This window comes from Papio anubis, chromosome 6 (assembly GCF_008728515.1).
Source record: "Papio anubis isolate 15944 chromosome 6, Panubis1.0, whole genome shotgun sequence".
NCBI lineage: Eukaryota > Metazoa > Chordata > Mammalia > Primates > Cercopithecidae > Papio > Papio anubis.
This window is the reverse complement of record NC_044981.1, coordinates 91,091,791-91,108,660: the sequence shown is the minus strand read 5'-3', so window position 1 is coordinate 91,108,660 and position 16,870 is coordinate 91,091,791. Positions and strand designations below refer to the sequence as shown.

At 32.9% G+C, this 16,870-nt stretch overlaps 1 long non-coding RNA gene across 1 annotated transcript; it reads right to left on the bottom strand.

Annotated features, from left to right (window-relative positions):
* Positions 1–2,132: 2,132 nt before the first annotated feature.
* Positions 2,133–15,717, bottom strand: LOC116275336. Its single transcript, XR_004184367.1, has 2 exons — positions 8,877–15,717; positions 2,133–5,420 (listed from the first exon to the last, which is right to left on the bottom strand). It is a non-coding gene; the product is annotated as an uncharacterized LOC116275336 (long non-coding RNA).
* Between the last annotated feature and the right edge of the window lie 1,153 nt (positions 15,718–16,870).

Below are 16,870 nucleotides of genomic sequence, written 5' to 3'. Positions count from 1 at the left end.
ATCACCTAGGTAGTGAGCATAGTATTCAACAGTTACTTGTCTCTATCTTTTCCTTCTTACTCTAGTAGTCCCCAGTGTCTGTTGTTTACATCTTCATGTCCATGTGTACTCAATGTTTGGCTCCAATTTATAAGTGAGAACATGATATATATGACTTTTTGTTCCTTCGTTTTCTCACATAGGATAAGGCCTCCAGTTACATTCATGTTCCTGCAAGGGCATGACTGCATTCTTTTTTATGGCTATGTAGTAATCCATGGTGTATATGTACCATATTTTCTTTCTTTCATTTTGGTCATGTTATATACCTAAGAGAGTGTTCATCTGTACCACATGACTTCTCCTGGGATTTAAGATGCTGATTTTCATTTTGAAAATGAAAATTTAATATCTTGCTCATGTCAGCCCCTAAATCTAAAGTCAAGTCAGACATCAAAAGCTAAGGAGATTTTTACCTTTAAAGCTAAAATTTTAGAAAAATTTTAGGGAGAAGAGTGCTTCCAGAATTGACTAAAGTTTCTAAATAATTTTATTTTAAAAGGAGCTTTCCATAATGCCATAATCAACAGAGAAAGGTTTATTCACTTAGGATAATGACCTCCAGCTGTATCCATATTTCTGCAAAGGACATGATTTCATTCTTTTTTATGGCTGCATAGAATTGCATGGTGTATACGTACCACATTTTCTTTAGACAATCCGCCATTGATGGACACCTAGGCTGATTCCATGTCTTTGCTATTGTGAATACTACTGTGATGACCATGAGTGCATATGTCCTTTTTGTATCATGATTTCTTTTCTTTTGGATCTATACCTAGTAATGAGACTGCTGGGTTGAATGGTGGTACTGCTTTCATTTCTTTGAGAAATCTCCAAACTGCTTTCCATAGTGGTTGAACTCATTTACATTCCCACCAACAGTGTATAAACATTCCCTTTTCCTACACCCTCACCAATGTCTGTTGTTTTCTTGACTTTTTAATAGCCATTCCAACTGATGCGAGATAGTATCTCATTATGGTTTTAATTTTTCTGATGATTAATGATGATGAGCATTTTTTTCATGTTTGTTGGTTGCTTGTGTATCTTCTTTTGAGAAGTGTCTGTTTGTCTTTTGACCATTTTTTTAAAAATTGAGTTATTTGCTTTTTGCTTGTTCAATTGTTTCAGTTCCTTATAGAGTCTGCATATTAGACCTTTGTCAGATTTTTATTCTTGATAGTTTCTTTTGCTGTGCAGAAGTTCTTTAGGTTAGTTAGGTCCCACTTGTCAATTTTTGTTGTTGCAATTGGTTTTAAGGACTTAGTCAGAACTTCTTTGCCAAGGCCCATGTACAGAATGGTGTTTTCTAGGTTTTCTTCTAGGATGTTTATAATTTAAGGTTTTATATTTAAATCTTGAATCCATATTGAGTTAATTTTGGTATATGGTGAAAGGTAGTGCTTCAGTTTTATTCTTCTGTATATGACTAGCCAGCTATCCCTGCGTCATTTGTTGAATAGGGAGCTTTTACCACATTGCTTATTTTTGTTGAATTTGTCAAAGATCAGGTGGCTGTAGGTGTGCATCCTTGATGGTTGACTTTCAGGGACTTGTTTACCAAATGAGTGGTCATTGATTGATTAAGAAGATTTAAAAACAGTTCTAAAGTTTACTGATTATCACAACTGTAGAACAGAATGGGAATTAAATAAAAATTTGTAATTCTGTATATGATTCTAATTGCTAACTTGGTCTAAGATGAATTAAAAGCCATAAACACATGAAACAGTTAAATATAATTATTTTATTTCAAGTCTGGCATAGCTAGTTTTCGTGGTGTATTTCTAATACATTTCTAATTGCTGAAAATTTCAAAGATTTTGAGACATTAAGGTAAACCAAAGTGGACTTCTATTTTAATACCATATTTTTATGTTATGTAATCATGTTGTTAGGATGACAAGCACACACCACCATGCCCAGATTGCTATTTTTCTGTAGAAATGACATCTCACTATGTTGCCCAGACTGGTCTTAAACTCCTGGGCTGAACCAGTCCTCCTCCCTCAGCCTCTCAAAGTGCTGAGATTATAGGCATGAGTCACAATGCCCAGCCTTAATCAGATTTTTTTTTTTTTTTTTTTTTAAGGATTCTCCTCCCCTCTGCTGTATTTCAGAGCTTGGGCAAAATCATTAATTTCTGTCGTATGATTCCAGATTTACAGAATAATTTCTATTGTAGACACATTAAAATTAAATTGAATATGAGAAGACACAGCAAATGATATTTGATGCATTACTGTGATGCATCTCAGTGTGTGGGTTTTTAATTTTGAAAATATTTTAAGACTGAGTTTTAGAAGAATAAAAATCATTTATTGCAGAAAAGAGCTTATCTCAAGATAGCATCTGTTTATGTGATTGTGATTACTTTTGTCAGAAACTGTGTAATTGACAATAATTTTCTTGCTAATCTAATTAAGCTATGAACAAATGATGCAAGAAATTGTGAAGAATTCTGGGTAGAGCCTTGAGCCCTTCTTGATAGATATTACTGATGGTACTAAGTTCACTGTTCTGTCATTATTTTATGCATTGGATGGTGAAGAAAGATTCGAAATATCATTTTTGCAGTAGTTCCATGTTTAAACTCCCAAACAGCCTACTGGTGATTTAAAATAAGAAAGTTTTTAATGTGTGATAATATGAAAAAAAAAAAAAAGAAAGAAAAACAGGAGGATGTAGGTAGCTGACAAACTAGCAGTGAATCAAGAACTGTGTCCTCACTGCATATGTCCCCCTGCCTCTGACTCTCAGGACCCCAGGTGTTTCTACCTGTCTTTAATGACGGGCTCTCATCCTTTTCTAAGAGCAAGTGAGTCTTGGGCTGAAAGGAAATAACAGAGTTCTGGCTCTGAAGCCAGTTGCCTTGGCACTAATCCTCATTTCTTTTGCATGCTTAAAAATAATCGCATTTTAAAAGCAAATATCTGTACATGCCTGGCAAGCAGAAGTATATGTGGAGAGACTACAGGTCAGGCTATTTAAAATCAAAAATGTTTCAGAAAATTTTAGATTCTGGATTATTGTATCTATGATTATTTTACTCAAATATCTGTAGATAAGCCCCTCCCCTTCTAGTCCTTTCCAGCCTCACCCTACTTGTACATTGCTTCAGTCATTTATTTGCAGTTAATTTACTTAACCATTCAATAAACATAAATTGAGGTTATACTTTTATATCTACCACAGTCCTAAATGCATCAGTAGTTTCCCAAATACCTGACATACTTCTCCATTTGATTTTTCCTAAGACTTCTTTCTCCTTTTTATGGCAGTTCACATGTTTTCATTCACAATTATTTCCATTCAAATATTTGATGTAAACTCCATAAGAGTGAATATCACGTCTACTATTTATTCCAGCTATGGCCACCACATACCCTAGTTTAAATTAGAGCTTTTCAGTACGCATTCATAGAATAAATTATTCAATGGAAAGATCTGTTTCATGTTCATTCCTTTCTTTTTATCAAGTTTAGGTATATGAGATTTTCCACAAATGTTGAATAGATAATTAGTTAATTAATGTATTCAAACTTTCTATTTTTCACCCAATAAACTTTGATTTTTTTTTTTAAATTTTTATTCAGATCATCTGTTGCTTATTTGCAGCTTTGCTCCATAGCCTCATACTTTTTCTGAAACACTTGCTCACCAGACCTGCCTGTGTTGTACTTGAACTCTATGTCTTCTATCATTACCCTCCCTCCTGGTAACCTACAGCTCCTCTCCTAACTATTCAAATTTCTGTATCTAACATTTTCTGTTCTGCCTCTTCCTAGTCCTGGCCAAGTCCTGGCTGGTAGCCTCTATTCACCCTGTGCTGAAACCCCTGGCCTCAGAAGGCTTGTCCTGTCCTAAATCTTGCTCCTGGGGCCCAAGTTTAAATAAGGTCACATGATAAAATTTTTTGATTTGAGATTTTGAATTGGTTAATTCTACATTGTTACTGTACTTAGCATTTTCCTTAAAATTCTTTTACCTCATTTGTTTCATTTGGAATGTCTATCGTTCTCACAAAAAGTTAAAAATCTGTGAAGGCTAGTGACCATGCTATATTTTTTTCTATTTTACATTTTCTCCCTGCAATCTGAGCATCTAGCTCAGTGTGTTATTTATGATAGTGACATGATGCATAGATAAAATAAAAACTAAGTAACAAAATAAGGAAAAATTTGTAAGATGTTTATTTATTATATAACAACTACTCTCAGAAATATGAATTATTTAAGAATCTATGTTCTTAGTGGCATCTACACTATTAAGTCAGTCTTGAGATATGAAATTAGACTCATGTGAGCCTTCCAAAACATCTGGGTCTTTTAAATTGAGTAGACTACTAATTTTAGATTTTGTACTAAAAATTTTTTAATAAAATTTCAACTAAGATGAAATTATCTGTAGGCCCTCAGCTATTATTGCTATATAATAGATGTAAAAGAAAGATATATAATGTAACTAAAGCATAATATTATTTTACATTTGTAAAGATCTTTAGAGTTTAATAATAATCATTAACTGCATTTCTCATTGAATCCTTAAAATACTACTGTGAGGTGAGTATATTATCTCCATTTTTAGGTATGGAGCTCATTTTAGGTATTTTAGGGATGTTAAACAGGCTTTTCCCAAAATAGAAAACCCAGACCTTTTGATACTACATTTAATACTTTTCCTAAATGAATACCTTGTCTCTTGTTTTGATGCTTAGAAGTATTTAATGAGCTAAACTTTATTTTCTTTTTTTAAAAAAAGAAACCTTAGAGTCCCTTATGTTTTTATCAGTAGGTGAAAGCTTGATACTAATATATGTTTAACTTGAATACATTCAGTTCTTGGTCTATTGTAAAAACTTAAAAAATAATTCTACAGTAAGTTTCTGAATTATGATAAAATCATGATGAATATCACAGGGGAGCTATTCCTATTTGAGCTCATGGCATGAGGGTAAAACAACTTACCAAGACAGTTGTAGATAAAGAAAGGTTTATTGAGAAAGTATGAAAATACATTGCAAGGGAGCAACGGGCAGGATCAGCAGAAGAGGAGCTGACTATGAGGAAACAAAGACTTGCTGGAGATTTTACAGGATAGTATTTATGCCGCATGCTGTAGAGGGCTTTGTGCAATACTGAGAACTCCAAGGTTGTAGTGAGCTAACTTGCAGTGTTTTTGTATCAGGCAAGGATCTGGTGATAACCGGACGCAGAAATATTGTGAGTTATTTGCGCTGGAGGGCTGTGTCCTGGGCCATGAAGTAAGGCAGACTTGTAGCTTATCTGCGTCTTCTTTTTGCTTTCCCCTGCTCCCACCAGTCTGACTTCCTTTCCTTAAGTAGGACATCACAATGAAGATTATGTAAAGGTAACAACCTGTGAAAGTCAAATCAAATATTAGAGCAGGAACAAACAGAGAATGCATCTAGACCCAGTGTGGTCAAATGACTTGCCCACGGGCATTCCATTCTCAGAGTCAATATTTGGAAATGAAGTTTACTTAACATGACACTTCTCTACACCATGTTAGAATTGATGAAAATATAAATATGTCTTAAACACTTTTTTACTTTAGGTGCTCCACACCTGCCTCTGTACATCTACTTGTCGGGGTCACATATTGTTGCTGACCATCTCTGCCAGTAGATGTCAGCACCACCTGCATATACTGACATTTTTATTAGGCTAACAGACACCTCATAAATAAAGGCAAGAAAGGATGGTTAAAACTCATGAGGTAAATCTGTTTCATCTATAATATATACAGTTAGCTTTCATGTGGATTTTCTAGTTACAAATTTTGATAATTTATCATTAAAATGTTAAATGCTTTTATCACTTGCCTATTACATATGTATGTCTGCATTTGTGCCCTTAACATTCAGTGTTTAAGGCATTTTTATGAATAAGACAGTAGAAGAAAAGGAAGAAAGTGATAGGTATTGGATCACGCAGCTTGTGGGGATACTGATATATAATATCTCCAATTAAAAAGTGAAATATCACAAATAAATTAGTCATCTTCCAACTTCGTGTGGCAGTTTCACCTTTAACATACTATTTTTTAAATCTATACCTTTCGTTAATAGAAAGAAAATTATGAATCATGATTTTACTAATTCATACATGTTAAGTGTTTGGCTAAATAAGGGAATGTACATGAAGTATAGTGATTTTTTTTTAAAGCAATCTCAAGGTTGCACATGCAAGTTTCAACATAGAGGCTTTGTAGGAAAAGGAGCTCAAACAATTTTATTACACCAGTGAATACAGATAACATGGAATTTTATACTAAAAGTAAATTTAGAGATTTTTCTAATCCATTTTCATATTATAGATCAGGAAATAAAGACCCTAAAAGGTTAAAGACTCTTTACAAATTTTCCAAATTCCCAAATTATGGTATCTAAAGGGACAGGGATTAGAATTTATTTCTCCTAGGTCTCTATCTGAGTCCATCCTTGTGCACTGAGCCTCAAGGCCAACATATTACCTGTTAGATGAATCATTCTATGTCATATTAAAAAGTATGACACAATCACTTCTTTTTCAAGAAAGTGTGTTTTTAGAATCAAGACCATGAATTGTATCTTATTAAAAGTTATTTAGTAGCAAATTATATTGCCTATTATTTTAATATTTATATTATAGGCACTCTATCACTTGTAAATAAATAAAATTGTATAGAACTAAATAAGGATACCTATTCTCTTAGGCAATCTGATTAATCAATCAATGAATCATTGAATAGATTTTCAATATTGTGTATAGAAGAACACACAAGGTCCTAAATTTGTAAAAACTTACGATTTAGTTGGGGAGATAGAATAGACTTATAAAAATTAATTGACTCTATAGAGCTGAGAAAAGCCCGATGAAAATAATTTGTGTTGGAATTTGTAAGGTGTTGGGAAAACCTTGACATGCCTAATAAATGAAGATAGGTGAGATTAACTTAGGATTTTTTAAAATAACAAGCATTTAAGTAGGTGAGAAGTGAAGAGAGAGAGGCAAATGAATTGTGAGACAACAAACCAATTGGAGAAAACCAACCTGAATTCTTCAGTTTGAGATGAGTGTTTCATGAGAAATAAAAATGAACACACATGCATACCTTAGATTATTTTATATTGTGTTTCTTACCTCATTCAAGAGCTAATGGTCCTTTTTTATAGAAATGTGGGTGCTTGCTTAGTTACCATTATTTTAAAAATAATTTCAATAAATAAATGGCATATTAAATAAATTGCCTGATGTCCCAAAGCAAAGGCATTACAACTATTTGAAGCATCAACATTTTTAGCCCCTGCAAACTTCTTTCAGGCTGAAAGCTTAGTTCAGTAAAATAAATTTAAAATTTCAAAGTCCCATACATATATTTGTAGAAACCCACACATAATGCAAATGAGAGAGGAATTGATTAGTAGCATATGTAAAAAAGACCTATGAGATAATTGTGTGTGTGGCTGCCAACAGAATAAATTTGATATAAATATCATATTTTGAAAAATGAGAATTTATATCTTGCAAAATAAACTTACATCATTTGATGTCTGCCTTTAGGTAAATCTTATAATTTTATGTTTCAAATAGATAATATTTGCTTTACTGATTTTAAATCCCAATTGGAACTTCTATCTGACTCCATGTCATCAGCATTGAGGTAGTATTTATACAGAAGATTCTTTTGAAAACTTGAGAAATAATTTGACATTAATTATCAATGAAATTTTTGAAAAATACTGCGAATGAAGACACGCCATTCTGGGAGACATCATGAAATATTTTTTCCCTCAAAATATTACTAGATTCAGAAATAAATTAAATTGAATTCCTTAAGCTTGGATGTCTACCTTAGCTTTTCAAAGGGAATAATAGAAACTAAACAGACTAGTGAGTGGGTGTCTTTCTGTATGTGGGTGTAATTGGAAAGCCTTTTAGAAGCACTTTGCATAAGCAATTTTTTAAAAAATGTAATGCTTTTCAATTATTACTAAAAACTGGAAGACATGAAGAAAAGAAAATTTTCAGGAACCAAGATGGCAAGTGAAGATCTGAAGGCAAATTATCTGACATTAAAGAAAAATATGAATCAGCTAAAATTTCATTAAAAATTTAATTGCATTTAAATTATTGGCTCTTGTATAAACCAGCCTTTCATAAACTAAAGAAAAATAATAAAATGTAATATGGATTTTTATGGTAATACCAGTTCTTTGCATGAACTATTTGAGTGTGATTCATCTAGTCTATCCAACAGTTTTGAGAGCTTGGCAAGTGTTTCTTAGTGTACTCAGCTGCAGGAAAATTTCTTATAGTTTTTTCACTTGGAGAAAAATGTATGATGATGTGCTTCCAATAAATAGACTATATTCAAAAGGAGAATTAAGAAATAAATGGTCTTCAGGTGATCCATGTGAAAATTATAGCAAACAGTGCTAAGGAGTCTGAAAGGTGAGAAAAATATATACTTTTATATATACTTTTATAATCTGTTAGTGACATTTCTCTCAGATAAGTTCATAAGACTGCATTGTCAGAAAATAGGAGGTAGAAGTGAAAGAGGGTGTGAAATAGAAAAAGAAATAAATAATATTAATTGAGGGGAAGAAACTATTCCATGAAGAGAACAGAGGTATCAGGAAATTAAAATACTTGTTTAATGTAGCTTAATGTAGGATGTCATATATCTGTAATTTCCTTAAACAATCAGAAAGTTTTTATTCAAGCTACCACTAGGACATTTTATCCTAAATTTAATTACTCTTCAACTATTATCCTAGTAGGCATGTAGACACAGCATTATTTAAACGATTATAAATGCACTCACACCTTTTATTTGGTGATGAAATAGAGACACATTTAGGAAGCATTCTAATTCACAAAACGAAAAAGCTAGTAAGTTCTTCAACCTGTGGAATGGAGAAAGCCATTATTAGATTTAGGCATTTTTTGGGAGAAATAACCAGAAAAAATTTAAAAAGACAAAATTGCAGTAGCAGATTTAGACTTTCTCCCTTTTTCCTCCACATTCTTCTACTTTAGCTACTTTCCCCTTCTTTTTATTATTTTTCCCATTGATTCCACACTACTCACCTGACAGATTCTACAGACTCCCTATTGCATGGAGAAACTAGATTTTCTGTGTTTGTGCACCCACGTATTTGTGTGCTGTGTGTCTCAGGAGCCTGAGAATTTTCTAGATTCACAAGGATTTGTTCTGTAGCATAAAGTTGATTCTTATAAACTACAAAAAGGATGTCAGTCCAAAAGTTTAATTCTAATTTTTGCTCTAGAATTTATAAAGTGTAAGTACCCCCCTCCAATTAATTGATTATGATTTTCACATAGCAGTTTCCATTAATCTGAAAAGGTATAAAATAATACAAGACATCACACAACTTCCGCTTCTGGGAAAAGATGGTGAAGACTCACATTTTCTGCTCCTCTCCTCAAAATATGCTAAAAGAACCTGGAAATAAATAATGATGAAAGGACCCTGAAATTTAAAAAGAAGAAAAGAGGTTGATTTGAGGCCTTGGGACCTGAGAAACAAAATACAGTGAGTTTTCTAGGTTGTCTTTTTTTTTTTCCTTTAATTTTCCTTATGCTCTGAGCTAGGTACCAAACAGGCATGCAACCCAGAACCACCAGCCACCTGTTTATCCTTCCTTTCAGCTGGTGATTTTGTCTAAAAATTCAGTAAGAAAGATGAAGCTATCAGATACAAATCTCTTATATTTCCACTATCAAGTACAAATATACTACACTCACACCTGCTGTCTCCTCCTTCTTTCCTGTTACGATGTAGGACAATATTAGCAGAGACCGCCCCCTCCACCTGAACTGTACAGCCAGTTCCCTCTCACCTTTTCAAGGAATTCAAGCCCATTCATATACTCTTCCCAGCATCACTATTTTTGCCCTCACAGCTGCTGAACTGTTAGCATATAAACAAATTTTAGCATCTCCTGCTAAAATTTGTCTTAAAAAATAATTCTTGAATCCATAGTCCCATCTACAAATCTGATCATGGAGTATTTCACTGCTTTATTTTCTGTTCACCTTTATAACCTAATTCTAGGAGAAAATTGTATTTGTCATTCCCACTTTATTATTTACTCATCAGTTCTTGTTCTGTTTTTGTTTATATATTATTCTCTTTTTGCTTGGAATTTATATATTTTTCTGTTCTTTCGGTGATTAACTTTATGCTTCTAAGCATCTAAAGTCAGGCAATATATTCTAAATACACATGTGGACAATAGAACTCAGCACACTTCAAGGTGTCATTGTCCCTTTCTCAACTTACATGCCACAATTGAACCATATTTTAGTCTTATCATTTGTTATTCTTATAAACTATCTTTATGATTATGCTAGTATTATATTAATAAAAGAAAGTGTTTTCTTCCATTACTAAACATTTGCTTTTTAATTTTATCATTCTTTCTTGTATTTCAGACAATTTCTCTTATTCCTTAAGTAAAGTCTATGATGTTTCCATAACATCTGTCATAATTTTCCTAAAATAATTCTATCTGCTACTAGTTATTTAATATATGTTGTTCTTGCTAGATTTTAAGCTCAATAAAAGCAGGCCCATATTTGTTTTCTCTACTATTTGTTACACTTGGCAGAGATTCTAGTAGTGTGTTAGTTTTTGGGTGACATTTGATGGAATAAACATATTTTAATAAAAAATTTTCGCTTCTGCTTTTCTTTATATTGCAAAAGATAATTTCCTCTCATGCCATAATTCTAGTTAGCCAACAAAGTCTCTAAATCTACCTTGAGTCAAGAAAAAGATGAGTTAGAGACAGGAGGAAAGTGGAGGGTACAGAAAGAAAGAAAGAGAATATCAATGTATGGAAAGGAGAGAATTATAATTTTATTTAAGTCTGGTAACAATTTTTTTTTTCTGTTTTGTTTTGTTTTTGCCATTGAAATGATCAGTTCCTATGGCTGTACCTTGCCAATAGAATATACTTAATTCATACTTCCTGAATGATTAGAGGAATAAAAGACTATAAATTCCTCTGTAAGTAACAGAACTTTTAATTATTTTGGAAAAGGCACAATTACCTGAATCTTACATGCCAGACAAAGACTATGCCATAGTATTTGTTGGAGTGGTTGCTTAAGGAATTTGAAATACAAACATCATCCAGAGACTATTTAGAGAAATATTTATTAAAAGGCAGTTAGGGATTAGTTTAATCTGGCAGTTTGAGAATATATTAATATTCATCAATTTATTTGACCTATATTTCCTATCTTAATTTGAAAAGAAAAATAAACTTTGACTTTTTCTCTCTTGCTTTTTCACAATCTGTAACCTATTATTTGCTTTACCTGTGGTTTGCTATTCTGTTAATTCTGGGCCTGATTATCTAGTTTCCCTTACATTAAGTTGATTATGCGTATGTTTGAATATAATTCTGCATAATTTGTGATCTATTTTTGTTTGTTCTCAACAATATGATAAATTCCTAGAAATCAGGTCTTACTAAACTTTCATCTTCAAATAATGTCCTGCTTTCCTCAGCCTTGAGCAACATCTTGCACATGGCACATGTTCAGCAAATTCAGTGACTCAAATTATTTTGCTTTAATACAGCCTCATTCTAATACATTATCATTTCTCTGTTTTCAAATTGGAAATTTGGTGCCAAGTTTATATACAGTCCATTGGAGATATGTTTCCAATTTCTGGGTGAGAAATTGGATCAAGGAAAATGTAACGCTTTAGTATTCTGGTTCCTTAATGTCATTGATTTTATAATCCAAGAATTTCTAAATTACTTTAAAGTACTAGTAAAACATTTTCTGTTTAAAAGAAATTTTGTTGAAATAGAATTAGTAAGATAAGGGCTAGAAGTGATGTTAGCAAGGTGTTAGAATAGGAGTTTTCAGCCCTCATCACCCCTTCTTCCCACCAACACACACAAATTGATTTCAACAATCACCCATGGATAAAAGTACCTCTGTGGGAACTCAGGAGAGGTTGCAGCACACAGCTGGAGTATATAATCCCAGAATATGGCACCTTAAGTAGGCTAAGAAGTAGAGTTTCACTTTACCTGAATCACCCCTCCCTTGAGGTTGCACAGGTCAGCGTTAAGAGAGACCCCTTTGGCCCGTGATTCCTCTCCCAGAAGACAGTGAGAGAATAGTGAGCAGAACACTGCCCAAGAACCCTACTTCTTTCTCTCCTCATCCAGATCACTGAGGGGATCAGAGGGAAGAATAGTCTGTGGACAGATAAGAGCAGGGAAAAGGGGAGGGGGGCTCATAGCAACGGAGACAGAGATTTCAGCAAAGGGCTGTAGTTTCTGCTAACCATCTGTAAACTCCACCAGAAAGCCTGCCCACAAAGCTCACAGGATGGATCTCTCTGAGAACACATCCAGACAGCTCACTGCACTTCCAGCATTTCTCATATCCCTCCTAGCCCCACCCACCACTTCTGCTGGATTGGAGAAGATGCATAACCTTGAGCATTTCAGAGAATAATCCTGGGGAAAATAAATAAAAAGCTCTCCGCACCGATTTGACTTTTCAGGATCAAGAGAAGACATAGAGTCCTGAGTTCTCCCCAGGAGGGAACCAAGAGGATTAGTGTGAAAAGGCCTGAAAGGGCCCAGAAACCTTAGTGCGGCTGACGGGTGAAGTAATTTGTCTCCTGAAGCCAGTCAATAAAGACTGGAGGTGGTGACTACTTCTTCAAATGTAAAGATAGAAAGGTCAGAATTCAAGGAACACAAAAAAATTAACGAAACAGGGCACCATCAAAGAAAACACATAATTTTTCAGTAACCAATCCCAAAGAAACAGAAATCTACAAATGTCCTGAAAAATAATTTAAAATCATTGTTTTAAGGAAGCTCAGCAAGCTACAAGAGAATATAAATAAACAATTCAATGTTTTCAGGAAAACAATACATGAACAAAACAATAAGTTTAACAGAGATAAAAATCATAAAAAGAACAAACGGAAAATCTGGAGCTCATTAATACAATAAATGAAATGAAAAGATGCAGAAAGTTTCAATAGGAAACTCAAAAAAGAATAAAAGAACTTTACTTTAAATGTAAATAAATTAAATTCTCCAAACAAAATAAAGACTGTGGCTGAATGGATTTTTTAAAAACAAGATCTAGCAATATGTTGCCTACAAAAATAAAAATAAAAAAATAAAAGAATCTGTGAACTCAAAGACAGGTCATTGCAATTATCCAGAGGAGGAGAAAGGAAAAAAGAATGACAAGTGAAAGTATGGGATTTATGGTACACCATCAAATGAACCAAAATAGAGATTATAACAGTTCCGGGAGGAGAAAAGAGCAAGAAATGAGAAGAAAGTTCATGAAAAGAAATTGTGTCTGAAACCTTCCCAAATCTTGGAATGATAGGAATATCCAGATTAACAAAGCTCTAAGGTTCCCAAACATGTAACCTCTCCCTTGAATTGTATCAAGACACATCATAATCAAATTTTCAAAAGTTAAAGATACAGAAGGAATTTTTGAAAGCAGCAAGAGAAAAACAACTCATCACATACAAGCGAACATGCATAAGACTATCATTGAGTTTTTCAGCAGGAGAGATTGAGACAGAATTTTCAAAGTACTAAAAGAAAAAAAATTGTCAACCAACACTCATTAAAATTGCCTTTCAGAAATGAAGGTGAGATAAAAACTTGCCCAGGCAAACAAAAACTGAACGAGTGCATAAATAGTATACCTGCTTTTCAAAAGTGTTAAAGGGAGTTTTTCACATTGAAATAAAACAATGCTATTACTAGTATGTAAACAAGAAAGTATAAAGCTAATTAGTAAAAGTAAACATATATTCAAATTCAGAATACTCTACTATTGTAATACTGGTGCATAAATCGCTTTAAACTCTTTTATAAAAGTTAAAAGAACAAAAGTATTTCTAAAATCTATAATTACAATAATATTTAATTATCGATTATATGTACAATATAAAACAATGTATACAGTATGAAACAATGTAAGCTGAAATCAATAACATAAAACGTGGGGATAGAGTAGTAAGAGCTTAGAGTTTTTACATGTGATTAAATTCAGTTCTTAGCCAAAAATAGCCTGTTAACAACTATAAAACATTTTATGTAAGCCATACAGTTAAAATAAAAAGCCTCTAGTAGATTTACAGATATACAATAGATCAAGAGAAATAAAGAAAAGCATATCACTTCTGAAAATCATTGAATCACAAAGGAATATACCACGAGAAAACAGAACAAAGTAATTACAAAACAATCAGAATAAAATAATAAATGACAATAGTAAGTTCTTACCCATAAATAATTAGATGCTGCTTGACTTATGATGAAGTTTCATCCCAACAAATGTATCACAAGTTGAAAATAATGTCAAGTAGCATGTGATACATCTAACCTACTAAACATAATAGCTTAGCATAGCCTACCTTAAACATGTTCAGAACACTTAGCCTACAGTTGGGAAAAATCTTCAAGCACAAAGCCTGTTTTATCTATTTTATAATAAATGTTGGTTATCTCATGTAATTTATTTAATTATTTACTGAAAGTGAAAAACAGAATGCTTGCATGGGTACTTGAAGTATAATTTCCACTGAATGTGTCTAGCTTTGGTATCATAAAATAAATAAATTATGGATCTACGATTGTGAGTTCAGGACCATATGTGCTTTAAATGTAAATAAATTCTCCAAGCAAAATAAATACAGTGGCTGAATGGATTTTTTGAAAACAAGAACCAGCAATATGCTGCCTAGAAAAATAAAAATAAAAAAATAAAAAAACAAAAATTTACTTTAGGATTAATAGACTGAATGTAAAAGGATAGAAAAAGATATTTCATGCAAATAGTAATCAAAAGAGAGCAGGGTAAACATAGTTATATTAGAAAAAAATAGTCTTTAAGTCTAAATCTGTAGAAGGAGACAAATAAATTCATCATAAAATGATAAATGGGTTATCAGGAAGCTATAACATTGTTTCGTATTACATACACCCAACATTGGAGAACCAAAATATTTAAAGCAAATACTAACAGAATTGAAAGGAGAGATCGATAGCAATGCAATAATAGTAAGTGACTTCAATACCCCACTTTCAACAACAGATAGATCATTCAAACAGAAAATTGATAAGGAAACAACAGATTTAAATAACATAGACAAGATGGACTTAACAGACATGTATAAAACATTCTATCCAACAGCAGCAGAATATACAGTCAAGCAACTTGGAACATTCTCCAACGATATGTTGGGCTACGAAAGATTGAAACTACACCAATTATCTTTTCTCACTACAATGGTATGAAACTAAAAATCAATAACTGGAGAAAAATTACAAAATTCGCAAATTTGTGGAAATAAAATACTACACTTCAGAACAACCAATGGGTCAAAATAAATTAAAACAGAAATAAAAGTACCTTGAGACCAATAAAAGTGATAATAAAACAGTAGAACTTATGAGACACAGGAAAAGCAGTTCTAAGAAGAAAGTTTATAGCAATAAATGCCTGTGTTAAGAAAAAAGAAAAGTCTTAGGTAAGCCTAACTTCACTCCTCAAAGAATAAGAAAAAAGTTTACACCATGGAATACTATGCAGCCATAAAAAAGGATGAGTTTGTGTCCTTTGTTGGGACATGAATGCAGCTGGAAACCATCATTCTCAGCAAACTATCGCAAGAACAGCAAACCAAACACCGCATGTTCTCACTCATAGGTGGGAACTGAACAATGAGATCACTTGGATTCAGAAAGGGGAACATCATACACCAGGGCCTATCATGGGGAGGGGGGAGGGGGGAGAAATTGCATTGGGAGTTATACCTGATGCAAATGACGAGTTGATGGGTGCTGACGAGTTGATGTGTGCAGCACACCAACATGGCACAAGTATACATATGTAACAAACCTGCACGTTGTGCACATGTACCCTAGAACTTAAAGTATAATAATAATAAAAAAAGAAAAGAAAAAAAGAAAAAAGTTTATAAACTAAGCCTGAGTGAGCAAAAATAAGTAAATAATAAATATTCAAGCAGTAATAAATGAAATAGAGACTAGATAAACAATAGAAAAGTTCAGCAAAATTGAGGGGTTTTTTGCAAATATTATCAAAATTTTACTTAGGCTAACTCTAAGTAAGTATTTTAAAAAGACTCAGGTAAATAAGATTCTAAATGAAAGGTAAGACTTTTAACTGATACGAGAGAGAGAGAGGATCATGAGATATTATGAACAGATTATGTTCTATCACACTGGATAATCTAGTGAAACAGAAAAACCCCTAGAAACATAGTCTTCCAAGACTAAACCAAAAAGAAATAGAAAGTCTGAACCAATCAATATGGGTAAAGAGATTGATCCAGTAAGCAAAACTTCCCAACAAAGAAAAGCCTAGGACCCAATGGCTTCCCAAGTGAATTCTATCAAACATTTAAAGAAGAATTAACACCAAACCTCCTTGAGCTTTTCCCAAAACTTGAATAAGAGGGAATACTTCCAAACTTATTTTATGGGGCTAGTATTACTTTAATACCAAAGCCAGATTTCTTTTTCTACAAGAAAAGGAAACTACTGGTCAGTATCTCTGATAAACATAGATGGAAAAATCAACAACAATATTCTAGCGAACTAAACTCAGCAGCGCAGTAAAAGAAGCATTACCATGATCAAGTGGACTTTACTCCTGGGCTGCAAGGATGGTTCAACACATCAAAATAAATACATTTTATATACCATGTTAACAGAATGAAGATTTAAATCTTTTAATTATCTCAATCAATTTAG